Consider the following 24,208-nt stretch of genomic DNA (forward strand, 5'->3'; position numbering starts at 1 on the left):
CAGTCCAGCCCGAACTACCAAGCCAGGTCGTCCCTGGACTGGAATAAACATCCTAGGACCGGTTTCGGGGTTTCACCCCTCTTCAGCCAGGATAGCTTGATTCCAGTGGCATAGGAGCACGGGACTCACGTCTGAGCTTACCCATCCCACTCGGGGTGACAAATGCAAAAACAACAGTTGATGGACAGAATGCAGAACAATGTCATACATTCACCCCAATACAGAGATCTGGGCCTAAATGCATAGTTTTTTTGCTCACTATGCCATTCCAGTTTGAACCCAGCCATATGCAAATCAGTCTTGACCCTGTGACTCATGGGAGCAGTCCAGCCCGAACTGCCAAGCCAGGTCCTCCCTGGACTGGAATAAGCATCCTAGGACCGGTTTCGGGGTTTTACCCCTCTTCAGCCAGGATAGCTTGATTCCAGTGGCATGGAGAGCACGGGACTCACGTCAGAGCATACCCGTCCCACTCCGGGTGACAAATGCAAAAACAACAGTTTAATGGTCAGAATGCAGAACAATGTCATACATTCACCCCAGTACAGAGATCTGCGCCTAAATCCATCGTTTTTTTGCTCACCATGCCATTCCAGTTTGAACCCAGCCATATGCAAATCAGTCTTGACCCTGTGCCTCATGGGAACAGTCCAGACCTCACTGCCAAGCCAGGTCCTCCCTGGACTGGAATAAGCATCCTAGGACCGGTTTTGGAGTTTCACCCCTCTTCAGCCAGGATAGCTTGATTCCAGTGGCATGGAGAGCACGGGACTAATGTCTGAGCATACCTGTCCCACTCGGGGTGACAAATGCAAAAACAACAGTTGATGGACAGAATGCAGAACAATGTCATACATTCACCCCAGTACAGAGATCTGGGCCTAAATCCATCGTTCTTTTGCTCACGATGCCATTCCAGTTTGAACCCAGCCATATGCAAATCAGTCTTGACCCTGTGCCTCATGGGAACAGTCCAGCCCGAACTACCAAGCCAGGTCGTCCCTGGACTGGAATAAGCATCCTAGGACCGGTTTCGGGGTTTCACCCCTCTTCAGCCAGGATAGCTTGATTCCAGTGGCATGGAAAGCACGGGACTCACGTCTGAGCATACCCGTCCCACTCGGGGTGACAAATGCAAAAACAACAGTTGATGGACAGAATGCAGAACAATGTCATACATTCACCCCAATACAGAGATCTGGGCCTAAATCCATCGTCTTTTTGCTTACCATGCCATTCCAGTTTGAACCCAGCCATATGCAAATCAGTCTTGACCCTGTGCCTCATGGGAACAGTGCAGCCCGAACTGCCAAGCCAGGTCCTCCCTCGACTGGAAAAAGCAACCTAGGACCGGTTTCGGGGTTTCACCCCTCTTCAGCCAGGATAGCTTGATTCCAGTGGCATGGAGAGCACGGGACTCACATCTGAGCATACCCATCCCACTCGGGGTGACAAATGCAAAAACAACAGTTGATGGACAGAATGCAGAACAATGTCATACATTCACCCCAGTACAGAGATCTGGTCCTAAATTCATCATTTTTTTGCTCACCATGCCCTTCCAGTTTGAACCCAGCCATATGCAAATCAGTCTTGACTCTGTGCCTCATGGGAACAGTCCAGCCCGAACTGCCAAGCCAGGTCCTCCCTGGACTGGAATAAGCATCCTAAAACCGGTTTCGGGGTTTCACCCCTCTTCAGGCAGGATAGCTTGATTCCAGTGGCATGGAGAGCATGGGACTCACGTCTGAGCATACCCATCCCACTCGGGGTGAAAAATGCAAAAACAACAGTTGATGGTCAGAATGCAGAACAATGTCATACATTCACCCCAGTACAGAGATCTGGGCCTAAATCCATCGTTTTTTGCTCACCATGCCATTCCAGTTTGAACCCAGCCATATGCAAATCAGTCTTGACCCTGTGACTCATGGGAACAGTCCAGCCCGAACTGCCAAGCCAGGTCCTCCCTGGACTGGAATATGCATCCTAGGACCGGTTTTGGGGTTTCACCCCTCTTCAGCCAGGATAGCTTGATTCCAGTGGCATGGAGAGCACGGGACTCACGTCTGAGCATACCCGTCCCACTCGGGGTGACAAATGCAAAAACAACAGTTGATGGTCAGAATGCAGAACAATGTCATACATTCACCCCAGTACAGAGATCTGGGCCTAAATCCATCTGTTTTTTGCTCACCATGCCATTCCAGTTTGAACCCAGCCATATGCAAATCTGGCCTGACCCTGTGCCTCATGGGAGCAGTCCAGCTCAAACTGCCAAGCCAGGTCCTCCTGGACTGGAATAAGCATCCTAGGACCGGTTTCGGGGTTTCACCCCTCTTCAGCCAGGATAGCTTGATTCCAGTGGCATGGAAAGCATGGGACTCACGTCTGAGCATACCCGTCCCACTCGGGGTGACAAATGCAAAAACAACATTTGATGGACAAAATGCAGAACAATGTCATACATTCACCCCAGTACAGAGATCTGGTCCTAAATCCATCGTTTTTTTGCTCACCATGCCATTAGAGTTTGAACCCAGCCACATGCAAATCAGTCTTGACACTGTGCCTGATGGGAACAGTCCAGCCCGAACTGCTAAGCCAGGTCCTCCCTGGACAGGAATAAGCATCCTAAAACCGGTTTCGGGGGTTTCACCCCTCTTCAGGCAGGATAGCTTGATTCCAGTGGCATGGAGGGCACGGGACTCACGTCTGAGCATACCCATCCCACTCGGGGTGAAAAATGCAAAAACAACAGTTGATGGTCAGAATGCAGAACAATGTCATACATTCACCCCAGTACAGAGATCTGGGCCTAAATCCATCGTTTTCTGCTCACCATGCCATTCCAGTTTGAACCCAGCCATATGCAAATCAGTCTTGATCCTGTGCCTCATGGGAACAGTCCAGCCCAAACTGCCAAGCCAGGTCCTCCCTGGACTGGAATAAGCATCCTAGGACCGGTTTCGGGGTTTCACCCCTCTTCAGCCAGGATAGCTTGATTCCAGTGGCATGGAGAGCACGGGACTCACGTCTGAGCATACCCGTCCCACTCGGGGTGACAAATGCAAAAACAACAGTTGATGGACAGAATGCAGAACAATGTCATACATTCACCCCAGTACTGAGATCTGGGCCTAAATCCATAGTTCTTTTGCTCACCATGCCATTCCAGTTTGAACCCAGCCATATGCAAATCAGTCTTGACCCTGTGCCTCATGGGAACAGTCCACCCCGAACTACCAAGCCAGGTCGTCCCTGGACTGGAATAAACATCCTACGACCGGTTTCGGGGTTTCACCCCTCTTCAGCCAGGATAGCTTGATTTCAGTGGCATAGGAGCACGGGACTCACGTCTGAGCTTACCCGTCCCACTCGGGGTGACAAATGCAAAAACAACAGTTGATGGACAGAATGCAGAACAATGTCATACATTCACCCCAGTACAGAGATCTGGGCCTAAATCCATCGTTTTTTTGCTCACCATGCCATTCCAGTTTGAACCCAGCCATATGCAAATCAGTCTTGACCCTGTGACTCATGGGAACAGTCCAGCCCGAACTGCCAAGCCAGGTCCTCCCTGGACTGGAATAAGCATCTTAGGACCGGTTTCAGGGTTTCACCCCTCTTCAGCCAGGATAGCTTGATTCCAGTGGCATGGAGAGCACGGGACTCACATCTGACCATACCCGTCCCACTCGGGGTGGCAAATGCAAAAACAACAGTTGATGGACAGAATGCAGAACAATGTCATACATTCACCCCAGTACAGAGATCTGGGCCTAAATCCATAGTTCTTTTGCTGACCATGCCATTCCAGTTTAAACCCAGCCATATGCAAATCAGTCTTGACCCTGTGCCTTATGGGAACAGTCCAGCTCGAACTGCCAAGCCAGGTCCTCCCCGGACTGGAATAAGTATCCTAGGCCCGGTTTTAGGGTCTCACCCCTCTTCAGCCAGGATAGCTTGATTCCAGTGGCATGGAAAGCACGGGACCCATGTCTGAGCATACCCGTCCCACTCGAGGTGACAAATGCAAAAACAACAGTTGATGGACAGAATGCAGAACAATGTCATACATTCACCCCAGTACAGAGATCTGGGCCTAAATCCATAGTTCTTTTGCTGACCATGCCATTCCAGTTTGAACCCAGCCATATGCAAATCAGTCTTGACCCTGTGCCTCATGGGAACAGTCCAGCCCGAACTACCAAGCCAGGTCGTCCCTGGACTGGAATAAGCATCCTAGGACCGGTTTCGGGGTTTTACCCCTCTTCAGCCAGGATAGCTTGATTCCAGTGGCAGAGGAGCACGGGACTCACGTCTGAGCTTACCCGTCCCACTCGGGGTGACAAATGCAAAAACAACAGTTGATGGACAGAATGCAGAACAATGTCATACATTCACCCCAATACATAGATCTGGGCCTAAATGCATAGTTTTTTTGCTCACCATGCCATTCCAGTTTGAACCCAGCCATATGCAAATCAGTCTTGACCCTGTGACTCATGGGAACAGTCCAGCCCGAACTGCCAAGCCAGGTCCTCCCTGGACTGGAATAAGCATCCTAGGACCGGTTTTGGAGTTTCACCCCTCTTCAGCCAGGATAGCTTGATTCCAGTGGCATGGAGAGCACGGGACTAATGTCTGAGCATACCTGTCCCATTCGGGGTGACAAATGCAAAAACAACAGTTGATGGACAGAATGCAGAACAATGTCATACATTCACCCCAGTACAGAGATCTGGGCCTAAATCCATCGTTCTTTTGCTCACGATGCCATTCCAGTTTGAACCCAGCCATATGCAAATCAGTCTTGACCCTGTGCCTCATGGGAACAGTCCAGCCCGAACTACCAAGCCAGGTCGTCCCTGGACTGGAATAAGCATCCTAGGACCGGTTTCGGGGTTTCACCCCTCTTCAGCCAGGATAGCTTGATTCCAGTGGCATGGAAAGCACGGGACTCACGTCTGAGCATACCCGTCCCACTCGGGGTGACAAATGCAAAAACAACAGTTGATGGACAGAATGCAGAACAATGTCATACATTCACCCCAATACAGAGATCTGGGCCTAAATCCATCGTCTTTTTGCTTACCATGCCATTCCAGTTTGAACCCAGCCATATGCAAATCAGTCTTGACCCTGTGCCTCATGGGAACAGTGCAGCCCGAACTGCCAAGCCAGGTCCTCCCTCGACTGGAAAAAGCAACCTAGGACCGGTTTCGGGGTTTCACCCCTCTTCAGCCAGGATAGCTTGATTCCAGTGGCATGGAGAGCACGGGACTCACATCTGAGCATACCCGTCCCACTCGGGGTGACAAATGCAAAAACAACAGTTGATGGACAGAATGCAGAACAATGTCATACATTCACCCCAGTACAGAGATCTGGGCCTAAATCCATCGTTCTTTTGCTCACGATGCCATTCCAGTTTGAACCCAGCCATATGCAAATCAGTCTTGACCCTGTGCCTCATGGGAACAGTCCAGCCCGAACTACCAAGCCAGGTCGTCCCTGGACTGGAATAAGCATCCTAGGACCGGTTTCGGGGTTTCACCCCTCTTCAGCCAGGATAGCTTGATTCCAGTGGCATGGAAAGCACGGGACTCACGTCTGAGCATACCCGTCCCACTCGGGGTGACAAATGCAAAAACAACAGTTGATGGACAGAATGCAGAACAATGTCATACATTCACCCCAATACAGAGATCTGGGCCTAAATCCATCGTCTTTTTGCTTACCATGCCATTCCAGTTTGAACCCAGCCATATGCAAATCAGTCTTGACCCTGTGCCTCATGGGAACAGTGCAGCCCGAACTGCCAAGCCAGGTCCTCCCTCGACTGGAAAAAGCAACCTAGGACCGGTTTCGGGGTTTCACCCCTCTTCAGCCAGGATAGCTTGATTCCAGTGGCATGGAGAGCACGGGACTCACATCTGAGCATACCCGTCCCACTCGGGGTGACAAATGCAAAAACAACAGTTGATGGACAGAATGCAGAACAATGTCATACATTCACCCCAGTACAGAGATCTGGTCCTAAATTCATCATTTTTTTGCTCACCATGCCCTTCCAGTTTGAACCCAGCCATATGCAAATCAGTCTTGACTCTGTGCCTCATGGGAACAGTCCAGCCCGAACTGCCAAGCCAGGTCCTCCCTGGACTGGAATAAGCATCCTAAAACCGGTTTCGGGGTTTCACCCCTCTTCAGGCAGGATAGCTTGATTCCAGTGGCATGGAGAGCATGGGACTCACGTCTGAGCATACCCATCCCACTCGGGGTGAAAAATGCAAAAACAACAGTTGATGGTCAGAATGCAGAACAATGTCATACATTCACCCCAGTACAGAGATCTGGGCCTAAATCCATCGTTTTTTGCTCACCATGCCATTCCAGTTTGAACCCAGCCATATGCAAATCAGTCTTGACCCTGTGACTCATGGGAACAGTCCAGCCCGAACTGCCAAGCCAGGTCCTCCCTGGACTGGAATATGCATCCTAGGACCGGTTTTGGGGTTTCACCCCTCTTCAGCCAGGATAGCTTGATTCCAGTGGCATGGAGAGCACGGGACTCACGTCTGAGCATACCCGTCCCACTCGGGGTGACAAATGCAAAAACAACAGTTGATGGTCAGAATGCAGAACAATGTCATACATTCACCCCAGTACAGAGATCTGGGCCTAAATCCATCTGTTTTTTGCTCACCATGCCATTCCAGTTTGAACCCAGCCATATGCAAATCTGGCCTGACCCTGTGCCTCATGGGAGCAGTCCAGCTCAAACTGCCAAGCCAGGTCCTCCTGGACTGGAATAAGCATCCTAGGACCGGTTTCGGGGTTTCACCCCTCTTCAGCCAGGATAGCTTGATTCCAGTGGCATGGAAAGCATGGGACTCACGTCTGAGCATACCCGTCCCACTCGGGGTGACAAATGCAAAAACAACATTTGATGGACAAAATGCAGAACAATGTCATACATTCACCCCAGTACAGAGATCTGGTCCTAAATCCATCGTTTTTTTGCTCACCATGCCATTAGAGTTTGAACCCAGCCACATGCAAATCAGTCTTGACACTGTGCCTGATGGGAACAGTCCAGCCCGAACTGCTAAGCCAGGTCCTCCCTGGACAGGAATAAGCATCCTAAAACCGGTTTCGGGGGTTTCACCCCTCTTCAGGCAGGATAGCTTGATTCCAGTGGCATGGAGGGCACGGGACTCACGTCTGAGCATACCCATCCCACTCGGGGTGAAAAATGCAAAAACAACAGTTGATGGTCAGAATGCAGAACAATGTCATACATTCACCCCAGTACAGAGATCTGGGCCTAAATCCATCGTTTTCTGCTCACCATGCCATTCCAGTTTGAACCCAGCCATATGCAAATCAGTCTTGATCCTGTGCCTCATGGGAACAGTCCAGCCCAAACTGCCAAGCCAGGTCCTCCCTGGACTGGAATAAGCATCCTAGGACCGGTTTCGGGGTTTCACCCCTCTTCAGCCAGGATAGCTTGATTCCAGTGGCATGGAGAGCACGGGACTCACGTCTGAGCATACCCGTCCCACTCGGGGTGACAAATGCAAAAACAACAGTTGATGGACAGAATGCAGAACAATGTCATACATTCACCCCAGTACTGAGATCTGGGCCTAAATCCATAGTTCTTTTGCTCACCATGCCATTCCAGTTTGAACCCAGCCATATGCAAATCAGTCTTGACCCTGTGCCTCATGGGAACAGTCCACCCCGAACTACCAAGCCAGGTCGTCCCTGGACTGGAATAAACATCCTACGACCGGTTTCGGGGTTTCACCCCTCTTCAGCCAGGATAGCTTGATTTCAGTGGCATAGGAGCACGGGACTCACGTCTGAGCTTACCCGTCCCACTCGGGGTGACAAATGCAAAAACAACAGTTGATGGACAGAATGCAGAACAATGTCATACATTCACCCCAGTACAGAGATCTGGGCCTAAATCCATCGTTTTTTTGCTCACCATGCCATTCCAGTTTGAACCCAGCCATATGCAAATCAGTCTTGACCCTGTGACTCTTGGGAACAGTCCAGCCCGAACTGCCAAGCCAGGTCCTCCCTGGACTGGAATAAGCATCTTAGGACCGGTTTCAGGGTTTCACCCCTCTTCAGCCAGGATAGCTTGATTCCAGTGGCATGGAGAGCACGGGACTCACATCTGACCATACCCGTCCCACTCGGGGTGGCAAATGCAAAAACAACAGTTGATGGACAGAATGCAGAACAATGTCATACATTCACCCCAGTACAGAGATCTGGGCCTAAATCCATAGTTCTTTTGCTGACCATGCCATTCCAGTTTAAACCCAGCCATATGCAAATCAGTCTTGACCCTGTGCCTTATGGGAACAGTCCAGCTCGAACTGCCAAGCCAGGTCCTCCCCGGACTGGAATAAGTATCCTAGGCCCGGTTTTAGGGTCTCACCCCTCTTCAGCCAGGATAGCTTGATTCCAGTGGCATGGAAAGCACGGGACCCATGTCTGAGCATACCCGTCCCACTCGAGGTGACAAATGCAAAAACAACAGTTGATGGACAGAATGCAGAACAATGTCATACATTCACCCCAGTACAGAGATCTGGGCCTAAATCCATAGTTCTTTTGCTGACCATGCCATTCCAGTTTGAACCCAGCCATATGCAAATCAGTCTTGACCCTGTGCCTCATGGGAACAGTCCAGCCCGAACTACCAAGCCAGGTCGTCCCTGGACTGGAATAAGCATCCTAGGACCGGTTTCGGGGTTTTACCCCTCTTCAGCCAGGATAGCTTGATTCCAGTGGCAGAGGAGCACGGGACTCACGTCTGAGCTTACCCGTCCCACTCGGGGTGACAAATGCAAAAACAACAGTTGATGGACAGAATGCAGAACAATGTCATACATTCACCCCAATACATAGATCTGGGCCTAAATGCATAGTTTTTTTGCTCACCATGCCATTCCAGTTTGAACCCAGCCATATGCAAATCAGTCTTGACCCTGTGACTCATGGGAACAGTCCAGCCCGAACTGCCAAGCCAGGTCCTCCCTGGACTGGAATACGCATCTTAGGACCGGTTTCGGGGTTTCACCCCTCTTTAGCCAGGATAGCTTGATTCCAGTGGCATGGAGAGCACGGGACTCACATCTGAGCATACCCGTCCCACTCGGGGTAGCAAATGCAAAAACAACAGTTGATGGACAGAATGCAGAACAATGTCATACATTCACCCCAGTACAGAGATCTGGGCCTAAATCCATAGTTCTTTTGCTGACCATGCCATTCCAGTTTGAACCCACCCATATGCAAATCAGTCTTGACCCTGTGCCTTATGGGAACAGTCCAGCTCGAACTGCCAAGCCAGGTCCTCCCTGGACTGGAATAAGTATCCTAGGCCCGGTTTTGGGGTCTCACCCCTCTTCAGCCAGGATAGCTTGATTCCAGTGGCATGGAAAGCACGGGACTCACGTCTGAGCATACCCGTCCCACTCGGGGTGACAAATGCAAAAACAACAGTTGATGGACAGAATGCAGAACAATGTCATACATTCACCCCAGTACAGAGATCTGGGCCTAAATCCATAGTTCTTTTGCTGACCATGCCATTCCAGTTTGAACCCAGCCATATGCAAATCAGTCTTGACCCTGTGCCTCATGGGAACAGTCCAGCCCGAACTACCAAGCCAGGTCGTCCCTGGACTGGAATAAGCATCCTAGGACCGGTTTCGGGGTTTCACCCCTCTTCATCCAGGATAGCTTGATTCCAGTGGCATAGGAGCATGGGACTCACGTCTGAGCGTACCCGTCCCACTCGGGGTGACGAATGCAAAAACAACAGTTGATGGACAGAATGCAGAACAATGTCATACATTCACCCCAGTACAGAGATCTGGGCCTAAATCTATTGTTTTTTTGTTCACCATGCCATTCCAGTTTGAACCCAGCCATATGCAAATCAGTCTTGACCCTGTGCCTCATGGGAACAGTCCAGCCCGAACTGCCAAGCCAGGTCCTCCCTGGACTGGAATAAGCATCCTAGGACCGGTTTCGGGGTTTCACCCCTCTTCAGCCAGGATAGCTTGATTCCAGTGGCATGGAGAGCACAGGACTCACGTCTGAGCATACCCGTCCCACTCGGGGTGACAAATGCAAAAACAACAGTTGATGGACAGAATGCAGAACAATGTCATACATTCACCCCAGTACAGAGATCTGGGCCTAAATCCATCGTTCTTTTGCTCACCATGCCATTCCAGTTTGAACCCAGCCATATGCAAATCAGTTTTGACCCTGTGCCTCATGGGAACAGTCCAGCCCGAACTACCAAGCCAGGTCATCCCTGGACTGGAATAAACATCCTAGGACCGGTTTCGGGGTTTCACCCCTCTTCAGCCAGGATAGCTTGATTCCAGTGGCATAGGAGCACGGGACTCACGTCTGAGCTTACCCGTCCCACTCGGGGTGACAAATGCAAAAACAACAGTTGATGGACAGAATGCAGAACAATGTCATACATTCACCCCAATACAGAGATCTGGGCCTAAATGCATAGTTTTTTTGCTCACCATGCCATTCCAGTTTGTACCCAGCCATATGCAAATCAGTCTTGACCCTGTGACTCATGGGAGCAGTCCAGCCCGAACTGCCAAGCCAGGTCCTCCCTGGACTGGAATAAGCATCCTAGGACCGGTTTCGGGGTTTTACCCCTCTTCAGCCAGGATAGCTTGATTCCAGTGGCATGGAGAGCACGGGACTCACGTCAGAGCATACCCGTCCCACTCGGGGTGACAAATGCAAAAACAACAGTTTAATGGTCAGAATGCAGAACAATGTCATACATTCACCCCAGTACAGAGATCTGGGCCTAAATCCATTGTTTTTTTGCTCACCATGCCATTCCAGTTTGAACCCAGCCATATGCAAATCAGTCTTGACCCTGTGCCTCATGGGAACAGTCCAGACCTCACTGCCAAGCCAGGTCCTCCCTGGACTGGAATAAACATCCTAGGACCGGTTTTGGATTTTCACCCCTCTTCAGCCAGGATAGCTTGATTCCAGTGGCATGGAGAGCACGGGACTCATGTCTGAGCATACCTGTCCCACTCGGGGTGACAAATGCAAAAACAACAGTTGATGGACAGAATGCAGAACAATGTCATACATTCACCCCAGTGCAGAGATCTGGGCCTAAATCCATCGTTCTTTTGCTCACGATGCCATTCCAGTTTGAACCCAGCCATATGCAAATCAGTCTTGACCCTGTGCCTCATGGGAACAATCCAGCCCGAACTACCAAGCCAGGTCGTCCCTGGACTGGAATAAGCATCTTAGGACCGGTTTCGGGGTTTCACCCCTCTTCAGCCAGGATAGCTTGATTCCAGTGGCAGAGGAGCACGGGACTCACGTCTGAGCTTACCCGTCCCACTTGGGGTGACAAATGCAAAAACAACAGTTGATGGACAGAATGCAGAACAATGTCATACATTCACCCCAATACAGAGATCTGGGCCTAAATGCATAGTTTTTTTGCTCACCATGCCATTCCAGTTTGAACCCAGCCATATGCAAATCAGTCTTAACCCTGTGACTCATGGGAACAGTCCAGCCCGAACTGCCAAGCCAGGTCCTCCCTGGACTGGAATAAGCATCTTAGGACCGGTTTCGGGGTTTCACCCCTCTTCAGCCAGGATAGCTTGATTCCAGTGGCATGGAGAGCACGGGACTCACATCTGAGCATACCCGTCCCACTCGGGGTGGCAAATGCAAAAACAACAGTTGATGGACAGAATGCAGAACAATGTCATACATTCACTCAGTACAGAGATCTGGGCCTAAATCCATAGTTCTTTTGCTGACCATTCCATTCCAGTTTGAACCCACCCATATGCAAATCAGTCTTGACCCTGTGCCTTATGGGAACAGTCCAGCTCGAACTGCCAAGCCAGGTCCTCCCTGGACTGGAATAAGTATCCTAGGCCCGGTTTTGGGGTCTCACCCCTCTTCAGCCAGGATAGCTTGATTCCAGTGGCATGGAAAGCACGGGACTCACGTCTGAGCATACCCGTCCCACTCGGGGTGACAAATGCAAAAACAACAGTTGATGGACAGAATGCAGAACAATGTCATACATTCACCCCAGTACAGAGATCTGGGCCTAAATCCATAGTTCTTTTGCTGACCATGCCATTCCAGTTTGAACCCAGCCATATGCAAATCAGTCTTGACCCTGTGCCTCATGGGAACAGTCCAGCCCGAACTACCAAGCCAGGTCGTCCCTGGACTGGAATAAGCATCCTAGGACCGGTTTCGGGGTTTCACCCCTCTTCATCCAGGATAGCTTGATTCCAGTGGCATAGGAGCATGGGACTCACGTCTGAGCGTACCCGTCCCACTCGGGGTGACGAATGCAAAAACAACAGTTGATGGACAGAATGCAGAACAATGTCATACATTCACCCCAGTACAGAGATCTGGGCCTAAATCCATTGTTTTTTTTGTTCACCATGCCATTCCAGTTTGAACCCAGCCATATGCAAATCAGTCTTGACCCTGTGCCTCATGGGAACAGTCCAGCCCGAACTGCCAAGCCAGGTCCTCCCTGGACTGGAATAAGCATCCTAGGACCGGTTTCGGGGTTTCACCCCTCTTCAGCCAGGATAGCTTGATTCCAGTGGCATGGAGAGCACAGGACTCACGTCTGAGCATACCCGTCCCACTCGGGGTGACAAATGCAAAAACAACAGTTGATGGACAGAATGCAGAACAATGTCATACATTCACCCCAGTACAGAGATCTGGGCCTAAATCCATCGTTCTTTTGCTCACCATGCCATTCCAGTTTGAACCCAGCCATATGCAAATCAGTTTTGACCCTGTGCCTCATGGGAACAGTCCAGCCCGAACTACCAAGCCAGGTCGTCCCTGGACTGGAATAAACATCCTAGGACCGGTTTCGGGGTTTCACCCCTCTTCAGCCAGGATAGCTTGATTCCAGTGGCATAGGAGCACGGGACTCACGTCTGAGCTTACCCGTCCCACTCGGGGTGACAAATGCAAAAACAACAGTTGATGGACAGAATGCAGAACAATGTCATACATTCACCCCAATACAGAGATCTGGGCCTAAATGCATAGTTTTTTTGCTCACCATGCCATTCCAGTTTGAACCCAGCCATATGCAAATCAGTCTTGACCCTGTGACTCATGGGAGCAGTCCAGCCCGAACTGCCAAGCCAGGTCCTCCCTGGACTGGAATAAGCATCCTAGGACCGGTTTCGGGGTTTTACCCCTCTTCAGCCAGGATAGCTTGATTCCAGTGGCATGGAGAGCACGGGACTCACGTCAGAGCATACCCGTCCCACTCGGGGTGACAAATGCAAAAACAACAGTTTAATGGTCAGAATGCAGAACAATGTCATACATTCACCCCAGTACAGAGATCTGGGCCTAAATCCATTGTTTTTTTGCTCACCATGCCATTCCAGTTTGAACCCAGCCATATGCAAATCAGTCTTGACCCTGTGCCTCATGGGAACAGTCCAGACCTCACTGCCAAGCCAGGTCCTCCCTGGACTGGAATAAGCATCCTAGGACCGGTTTTGGAGTTTTACCCCTCTTCAGCCAGGATAGCTTGATTCCAGTGGCATGGAGAGCACGGGACTCATGTCTGAGCATACCTGTCCCACTCGGGGTGACAAATGCAAAAACAACAGTTGATGGACAGAATGCAGAACAATGTCATACATTCACCCCAGTGCAGAGATCTGGGCCTAAATCCATCGTTCTTTTGCTCACGATGCCATTCCAGTTTGAACCCAGCCATATGCAAATCAGTCTTGACCCTGTGCCTCATGGGAACAATCCAGCCCGAACTACCCAGCCAGGTCGTCCCTGGACTGGAATAAGCATCTTAGGACCGGTTTCGGGGTTTCACCCCTCTTCAGCCAGGATAGCTTGATTCCAGTGGCAGAGGAGCACGGGACTCACGTCTGAGCTTACCCGTCCCACTTGGGGTGACAAATGCAAAAACAACAGTTGATGGACAGAATGCAGAACAATGTCATACATTCACCCCAATACAGAGATCTGGGCCTAAATGCATAGTTTTTTTGCTCACCATGCCATTCCAGTTTGAACCCAGCCATATGCAAATCAGTCTTAACCCTGTGACTCATGGGAACAGTCCAGCCCGAACTGCCAAGCCAGGTCCTCCCTGGACTGGAATAAGCATCTTAGGACCGGTTTCGGGGTTTCACCCCTCTTCAGCCAGGATAGCTTGATTCCAGTGGCATGGAGAGCACGGGACTCACATCTGAGCATACCCGTCCCACTCGGGGTGGCAAATGCAAAAACAACAGTTGATGGACAGAATGCAGAACAATGTCATACATTCACCCCAGTACAGAGATCTGGGCCTAAATCCATAGTTCTTTTGCTGACCATTCCATTCCAGTTTGAACCCACCCATATGCAAATCAGTCTTGACCCTGTGCCTTATGGGAACAGTCCAGCTCGAACTGCCAAGCCATGTCCTCCCTGGACTGGAATAAGTATCCTAGGCCCGGTTTTGGGGTCTCACCCCTCTTCAGCCAGGATAGCTTGATTCCAGTGGCATGGAAAGCACGGGACTCACGTCTGAGCATACCCGTCCCACTCGGGGTGACAAATGCAAAAATAACAGTTGATGGACAGAATGCAGAACAATGTCATACATTCACCCCAGTACAGAGATCTGGGCCTAAATCCATAGTTCTTTTGCTGACCATGCCATTCCAGTTTGAACCCAGCCATATGCAAATCAGTCTTGACCCTGTGCCTCATGGGAACAGTCCAGCCCGAACTACCAAGCCAGGTCGTCCCTGGACTGGAATAAGCATCCTAGGACCGGTTTCGGGGATTCACCCCTCTTCATCCAGGATAGCTTGATTCCAGTGGCATAGGAGCACGGGACTCACGTCTGAGCGTACCCAACCCACTCGGGGTGACGAATGCAAAAACAACAGTTGATGGACAGAATGCAGAACAATGTCATACATTCACCCCAGTACAGAGATATGGGCCTAAATCCATAGTTTTTTTGCTCACCATGCCATTCCAATTTGAACCCAGCCATATGCAAATCAGTCTTGACCCTGTGTCTCATGGGAACAGTCCAACCCGAACTGCCAAGTCAGGTCCTCCCTAGACTGGAATAAGCATCCTAGGACCGATTTCAGGGTTTCACCCCTCTTCAGCCAGGATAGCTTGATTCCAGTGGCATGGAGAGCACGGGACTCACGTCTGAGCATACCCGTCCCACTCGGGGTGACAAATGCAAAAACAACAGTTGATGGACAGAATGCAGAACAATGTCATACATTCACCCCAATACAGAGATCTGGGCCTAAATCCATCGTTTTTTTGCTCACCATGCCATTCCAGTTTGAACCCAGCCATATGCAAATCAGTCCTGACCCTGTGCCTTATGGGAACAGTCCAGCTCGAACTGCCAAGCCAGGTCCTCCCTGGACTAGAATAAGCATCCTAGGCCGGGTTTCGGGGTTTCACCCCTCTTCAGCCAGGATAGCTTGATTCCAGTGGCATGGAATGCACGGGACTCACTTCTGAGCATACCCGTCCCACTCGGGGTGACAAATGCAAAAACAACAGTTGATGGACAGAATGCAGAACAATGTCATACATTCACCCCAATACAGAGATCTGGGCCTAAATCCATCGTTTTTTTGCTTACCATGCCATTCCAGTTTAAACCCAGCCATATGCAAATCAGTCTTGACCCTGTGCCTCATGGGAACAGTCCAGCCCGAACTACCAAGCCAGGTCGTCCCTGGACTGGAATAAGCATCCTAGGACCGGTTTCAGGGTTTCACCCCTCTTCAGCCAAGATAGCTTGATTCCAGTGGCATAGGAGCACGGGACTCACGTCTGAGCGTACCCGTCCCACTCGGGGTGACAAATGCAAAAACAACAGTTGATTGACAGAATGCAGAACAATGTCATACATTTACCCCCGTGCAGAGATCTGGGCCTAAATCCATTGTGTTTTTGTTCACCATGCCATTCCAGTTTGAACCCAGCCATATGCAAATCAGTCTTGACCCTGTGCCTCATGGGAACAGTCCAGCCCGAACTCCCAAGCAAGGTCCTCCCTCGACTGGAATAAGCATCCTAGGACCGGTTTCGGGGTTTTACCCCTCTTCAGCCAGGATAGCTTGATTCCAGTGGCATGGAGAGCACAGGACTCACGTCTGAGCATACCCGTCCCACTCGGGGTGACAAATGCAAAAACAACAGTTGATGGACAGAATGCAGAACAATGTCATACATTCACCCCAGTACAGAGATCTGGGCCTAAATCCATCGTTCTTTTGCTCACCATGCCATTCCAGTTTGAACCCAGCCATATGCAAATCAGTCTTGACCCGGTGCCTCATGGGAACAGTCCAGCCCGAACTGCCAAGCCAGGTCCTCCCTGGACTGGAGTAAGAATCCTAGGAACGGTTTCGGGGTTTCACCCCTCTTCAGCCAGGATAGCTTGATTCCAGTGGCATGGAGAGCACAGGACTCACGTCTGAGCATACCCGTCCCACTCGGGGTGACAAATGCAAAAACAACAGTTGATGGACAGAATGCAGAACAATGTCATACATTCACCCCAGTACAGAGATCTGGGCCTAAATCCATCATTTCTTTGCTCACCATGCCATTCCAGTTTGAACCCAGCCATATGCAAATCAGTCCTGACCCTGTGCCTTATGGGAACAGTCCAGCTCGAACTGCCAAGCCAGGTACTCTCTGGACTGGAGTAAGAATCCTAGGAACGGTTTCGGGGTTTCACCCCTCTTCAGCCAGGATAGCTTGATTCCAGTGGCATGGAGAGCACAGGACTCACGTCTGAGCATACCCGTCCCACTCGGGGTGACAAATGCAAAAACAACAGTTGATGGACAGAATGCAGAACAATGTCATACATTCACCCCAGTACAGAGATCTGGGCCTAAATCCATCGTTTTTTTGCTCACCATGCCATTCCAGTTTGAACCCAGCCATATGCAAATCAGTCCTGACCCTGTGCCTTATGGGAACAGTCCAGCTCGAACTGCCAAGCCAGGTCCTCCCTGGACTGGAATAAGCATCCTAGGCCCGGTTTCGGGGTTTCACCCCTCTTCAGCCAGGATAGCTTGATTACAGTGGCATGGAAAGCACGGGACTCACTTCTGAGCATACCCGTCCCACTCGGGGTGACAAATGCAAAAACAACAGTTCATGGACAGAATGCCGAACAATGTCATACATTCACCCAAGTACAGAGATCTGGGCCTAAATCCATCGTTTTTTTGCTTACCATGCCATTCCAGTTTGAACCCAGCCATATGCAAATCAGTCTTGACCCTGTGCCTCATGGGAACAGAACAGCCCGAACTACCAAGCCAGGTCGTCCCTGGACTGGAATAAGCATCATAGGACCGGTTTCAGGGTTTCACCCCTCTTCATCCAGGATAGCTTGATTCCAGTGGCATAGGAGCACGGGACTCACGTCTGAGCGTACCCGTCCCACTCGGGGTGACAAATGCAAAAACAACAGTTGATGGACAGAATGCAGAACAATGTCATACATTTACCCCCATGCAGAGATCTGGGCCTAAATCCATTGTTTTTTTGTTCACCATGCCATTCCAGTTTGAACCCAGCCATATGCAAATCAGTCTTGACCCTGTGCCTCATGGGAATAGTCTAGCCCGAACTGCCAAGCTAGGTCCTCCCTCGACTGGAATATGCATCCTAGGACCGGTTTCGGGGTTTCACCCTTCTTCAGCCAGGATAGCTTGATTCCAGTGGCATGGAAAGCATGGGACTCACGTCTGAGCATACCCGTCCCACTCGGGGTGACAAATGCAAAAACAACAGTTGATGGATTGAATGCAGAACAATGTCATACATTCACCCCAGCACAGAGATCTGAGCCTAAATCCATCGTTCTTTTGCTCACCATGCCATTCCAGTTTGAACCCAGCCATATGCAAATCAGTCTTGACCCGGTGCCTCATGGGAACAGTCCAGCCCGAACTGCCAAGCCAGGTCCTCCCTGGACTGGAATAAGCATCCTAGGACCGGTTTAGGGGTATCACCCCTCTTCAGCCAGGATAGCTTGATTCCAGTGGCATAGGAGCACGGGACTCATGTCTGAGCTTACCTGTCCCACTCGGGGTGACAAATGCAAAAACAACAGTTGATGGACAGAATGCAGAACAAGGTCATACATTCACCCCAATACAGAGATCTGGGCCTAAATCCATCGTTTTTTTGCTTACCATGCCATTCCAGTTTGAACCCAGCCATATGCAAATCAGTCTTGACCCTGTGCCTCATGGGAACAGTCCAGCCCGAACTACCAAGCCAGGTCGTCCCTGGACTGGAATAAGCATCCTAGGACCGGTTTCAGGGTTTCACCCCTCTTCAGCCAGGATAGCTTGATTCCAGTGGCATAGGAGCACGGGACTCACGTCTGAGCGTACCCGTCCCACTCGGGGTGACAAATGCAAAAACAACAGTTGATTGACAGAATGCAGAACAATGTCATACATTTACCCCCGTGCAGAGATCTGGGCCTAAATCCATTGTTTTTTTGTTCACCATGCCATTCCAGTTTGAACCCAGCCATATGCAAATCAGTCTTGACCCTGTGCCTCATGGGAACAGTCCAGCCCGAACTGCCAAGCAAGGTCCTCCCTCCACTGGAATAAGCATCCTAGGACCGGTTTCGGGGTTTTACCCCTCTTCAGCCAGGATAGCTTGATTCCAGTGGCATGGAGAGCACAGGACTCACGTCTGAGCATACCCGTCCCACTCCGGGTGACAAATGCAAAAACAACAGTTGATGGACAGAATGCAGAACAATGTCATACATTCACCCCAGTACAGAGATCTGGGCCTAAATCCATCGTTCTTTTGCTCACCATGCCATTCCAGTTTGAACCCAGCCATATGCAAATCAGTCTTGACCCGGTGCCTCATGGGAACAGTCCAGCCCGAACTGCCAAGCCAGGTCCTCCCTGGACTGGAGTAAGAATCCTAGGAACGGTTTCGGGGTTTCACCCCTCTTCAGCCAGGATAGCTTGATTCCAGTGGCATGGAGAGCACAGGACTCACGTCTGAGCATACCCGTCCCACTCGGGGTGACAAATGCAAAAACAACAGTTGATGGACAGAATGCAGAACAATGTCATACATTCACCCCAGTACAGAGATCTGGGCCTAAATCCATCGTTTCTTTGCTCACCATGCCATTCCAGTTTGAACCCAGCCATATGCAAATCAGTCCTGACCCTGTGCCTTATGGGAACAGTCCAGCTCGAACTGCCAAGCCAGGTACTCCCTGGACTGGAGTAAGAATCCTAGGAACGGTTTCGGGGTTTCACCCCTCTTCAGCCAGGATAGCTTGATTCCAGTGGCATGGAGAGCACAGGACTCACGTCTGAGCATACCCGTCCCACTCGGGGTGACAAATGCAAAAACAACAGTTCATAGACAGAATGCAGAACAATGTCATACATTCACCCAAGTACAGAGATCTGGGCCTAAATCCATCGTTTCTTTGCTCACCATGCCATTCCAGTTTGAACCCAGCCATATGCAAATCAGTCCTGACCCTGTGCCTTATGGGAACAGTCCAGCTCGAACTGCCAAGCCAGGTACTCCCTGGACTGGAGTAAGAATCCTAGGAACGGTTTCGGGGTTTCACCCCTCTTCAGCCAGGATAGCTTGATTCCAGTGGCATGGAAAGCACGGGACTCACTTCTGAGCATACCCGTCCCACTCGGGGTGACAAATGCAAAAACAACAGTTCATAGACAGAATGCCAAACAATGTCATACATTCACCCAAGTACAGAGATCTGGGCCTAAATCCATCGTTTTTTTGCTTACCATGCCATTCCAGTTTGAACCCAGCCATATGCAAATCAGTCTTGACCCTGTGCCTCATGGGAACAGAACAGCCCGAACTACCAAGCCAGGTCGTCCCTGGACTGGAATAAGCATCCTAGGACCGGTTTCAGGGTTTCACCCCTCTTCATCCAGGATAGCTTGATTCCAGTGGCATAGGAGCACGGGACTCACGTCTGAGCGTACCCGTCCCACTCGGGGTGACAAATGCAAAAACAACAGTTGATGGACAAAATGCAGAACAATGTCATACATTTACCCCCATGCAGAGATCTGGGCCTAAATCCATTGTTTTTTTGTTCACCATGCCATTCCAGTTTGAACCCAGCCATATGCAAATCAGTCTTGACCCTGTGCCTCATGGGAACAGTCTAGCCCGAACTGCCAAGCTAGGTCCTCCCTCGACTGGAATAAGCATCCTAGGACCGGTTTCGGGGTTTCACCCTTCTTCAGCCAGGATAGCTTGATTCCAGTGGCATGGAGAGCACAGGACTCACGTCTGAGCATACCCGTCCTACTCGGGGTGACAAATGCAAAAACAACAGTTGATGGATTGAATGCAGAACAATGTCATACATTCACCCCAGCACAGAGATCTGAGCCTAAATCCATCGTTCTTTTGCTCACCATGCCATTCCAGTTTGAACCCAGCCATATGCAAATCAGTCTTGACCCGGTGCCTCATGGGAACAGTCCAGCCCGAACTGCCAAGCCAGGTCCTCCCTGGACTGGAATAAGCATCCTAGGACCGGTTTAGGGGTATCACCCCTCTTCAGCCAGGATAGCTTGATTCCAGTGGCATAGGAGCACGGGACTCATGTCTGAGCTTACCCGTCCCACTCGGGGTGACAAATGCAAAAACAACAGTTGATGGACAGAATGCAGAACAAGGTCATACATTCACCCCAATACAGAGATCTGGGCCTAAATGCATAGTTGTTTTGCTCACCCTGCCATTCCAGTTTGAACCCAGCCATATGCAAATCAGTCTTGACCCTGTAACTCATGGGAACAGTCCAGCCCGCACTGCCAAGCCAGGTCCTCCCTGGACTGGAATAAGCATCCTAGGACCGGTTTCGGGGTTTCAACCCTCTTAATCCAGAATAGCTTGATTCCAGTGGCATGGAGAGCACGGGACTCACATCTGAGCATACCCGTCCCACTCAGAGTGACAAATGCAAAAACAACAGTTGATGGACAGAATGCAGAACTATGTCATACATTCATCCCAGTACAGAGATCTGGGCCTAAATGCATAGTTTTTTTGTTCACCATGCCATTCCAGTTTGAACACAGCCATATGCAAATCAGTCTTGACCCTATGCCTCATGGGAACAGTCCAGCCCGAACTGCCAAGCAAGGTCCTCCCTCCACTGGAATAAGCATCCTAGGACCGGTTTCGGGGTTTTACCCCTCTTCAGCCAGGATAGCTTGATTCCAGTGGCATGGAGAGCACAGGACTCACGTCTGAGCATACCCGTCCCACTCCGGGTGACAAATGCAAAAACAACAGTTGATGGACAGAATGCAGAACAATGTCATACATTCACCCCAGTACAGAGATATGGGCCTAAATCCATCGTTCTTTTGCTCACCATGCCATTCCAGTTTGAACCCAGCCATATGCAAATCAGTCTTGACCCGGTGCCTCATGGGAACAGTCCAGCCCGAACTGCCAAGCCAGGTCCTCCCTGGACTGGAGTAAGAATCCTAGGAACGGTTTCGGGGTTTCACCCCTCTTCAGCCAGGATAGCTTGATTCCAGTGGCATGGAGAGCACAGGACTCACGTCTGAGCATACCCGTCCCACTCGGGGTGACAAATGCAAAAACAACAGTTGATGGACAGAATGCAGAACAATGTCATACATTCACCCCAGTACAGAGATCTGGGCCTAAATCCATCGTTTCTTTGCTCACCATGCCATTCCAGTTTGAACCCAGCCATATGCAAATCAGTCCTGACCCTGTGCCTTATGGGAACAGTCCAGCTCGAACTGCCAAGCCAGGTACTCCCTGGACTGGAGTAAGAATCCTAGGAACGGTTTCGGGGTTTCACCCCTCTTCAGCCAGGATAGCTTGATTCCAGTGGCATGGAGAGCACAGGACTCACGTCTGAGCATACCCGTCCCACTCGGGGTGACAAATGCAAAAACAACAGTTGATGGACAGAATGCAGAACAATGTCATACATTCACCCCAGTACAGAGATCTGGGCCTAAATCCATCGTTTTTTTGCTCACCATGCCATTCCAGTTTGAACCCAGCCATATGCAAATCAGTCCTGACCCTGTGCCTTATGGGAACAGTCCAGCTCGAACTGCCAAGCCAGGTCCTCCCTGGACTGGAATAAGCATCCTAGGCCCGGTTTCGGGGTTTCACCCCTCTTCGGCCAGGATAGCTTGATTCCAGTGGCATGGAAAGCACGGGACTCACTTCTGAGCATACCCGTCCCACTCGGGGTGACAAATGCAAAAACAACAGTTCATAGACAGAATGCCGAACAATGTCATACATTCACCCAAGTACAGAGATCTGGGCCTAAATCCATCGTTTTTTTGCTTACCATGCCATTCCAGTTTGAACCCAGCCATATGCAAATCAGTCTTGACCCTGTGCCTCATGGGAACAGAACAGCCCGAACTACCAAGCCAGGTCGTCCCTGGACTGGAATAAGCATCCTAGGACCGGTTTCAGGGTTTCACCCCTCTTCATCCAGGATAGCTTGATTCCAGTGGCATAGGAGCACGGGACTCACGTCTGAGCGTACCCGTCCCACTCGGGGTGACAAATGCAAAAACAACAGTTGATGGACAAAATGCAGAACAATGTCATACATTTACCCCCATGCAGAGATCTGGGCCTAAATCCATTGTTTTTTTGTTCACCATGCCATTCCAGTTTGAACCCAGCCATATGCAAATCAGTCTTGACCCTGTGCCTCATGGGAACAGTCTAGCCCGAACTGCCAAGCTAGGTCCTCCCTCGACTGGAATAAGCATCCTAGGACCGGTTTCGGGGTTTCACCCTTCTTCAGCCAGGATAGCTTGATTCCAGTGGCATGGAGAGCACAGGACTCACGTCTGAGCATACCCGTCCTACTCGGGGTGACAAATGCAAAAACAACAGTTGATGGATTGAATGCAGAACAATGTCATACATTCACCCCAGCACAGAGATCTGAGCCTAAATCCATCGTTCTTTTGCTCACCATGCCATTCCAGTTTGAACCCAGCCATATGCAAATCAGTCTTGACCCGGTGCCTCATGGGAACAGTCCAGCCCGAACTGCCAAGCCAGGTCCTCCCTGGACTGGAATAAGCATCCTAGGACCGGTTTAGGGGTATCACCCCTCTTCAGCCAGGATAGCTTGATTCCAGTGGCATAGGAGCACGGGACTCATGTCTGAGCTTACCCGTCCCACTCGGGGTGACAAATGCAAAAACAACAGTTGATGGACAGAATGCAGAACAAGGTCATACATTCACCCCAATACAGAGATCTGGGCCTAAATGCATAGTTGTTTTGCTCACCATGCCATTCCAGTTTGAACCCAGCCATATGCAAATCAGTCTTGACCCTGTAACTCATGGGAACAGTCCAGCCCGCACTGCCAAGCCAGGTCCTCCCTGGACTGGAATAAGCATCCTAGGACCGGTTTCGGGGTTTCAACCCTCTTAATCCAGAATAGCTTGATTCCAGTGGCATGGAGAGCACAGGACTCACGTCTGAGCATACCCGTCCCACTCAGAGTGACAAATGCAAAAACAACAGTTGATGGACAGAATGCAGAACTATGTCATACATTCATCCCAGTACAGAGATCTGGGCCTATATCCATCATTTTTGTGCTCACCATGCCATTCCAGTTTGAACACAGCCATATGCAAATCAGTCTTGACCCTATGCCTCATGGGAACAGTCCAGCCCGACCTGCCAAGCCAGGTCCTCCCGCGACTGGAATCAGCATCCTAGGACCGGTTTCGGGGTTTCACCCCTATTCAGCCAGGATAGCTTGATTCCAGTGGCATGGAGAGCACGGGACTCACATCTGAGCATACCCGTCCCACTCGGGGTAGCAAATGCAAAAACAACAGTTGATGGACAGAATGCAGAACAATGTCATACATTCACCCCAGTACAGAGATCTGGGCCTAAATCCATAGTTCTTTTGCTGACCATGCCATTCCAGTTTGAACCCACCCATATGCAAATCAGTCTTGACCCTGTGCCTTATGGGAACAGT

This window comes from Triturus cristatus, chromosome 1_1 (assembly GCF_964204655.1).
Source record: "Triturus cristatus chromosome 1_1, aTriCri1.1, whole genome shotgun sequence".
Lineage (NCBI taxonomy): Eukaryota > Metazoa > Chordata > Amphibia > Caudata > Salamandridae > Triturus > Triturus cristatus.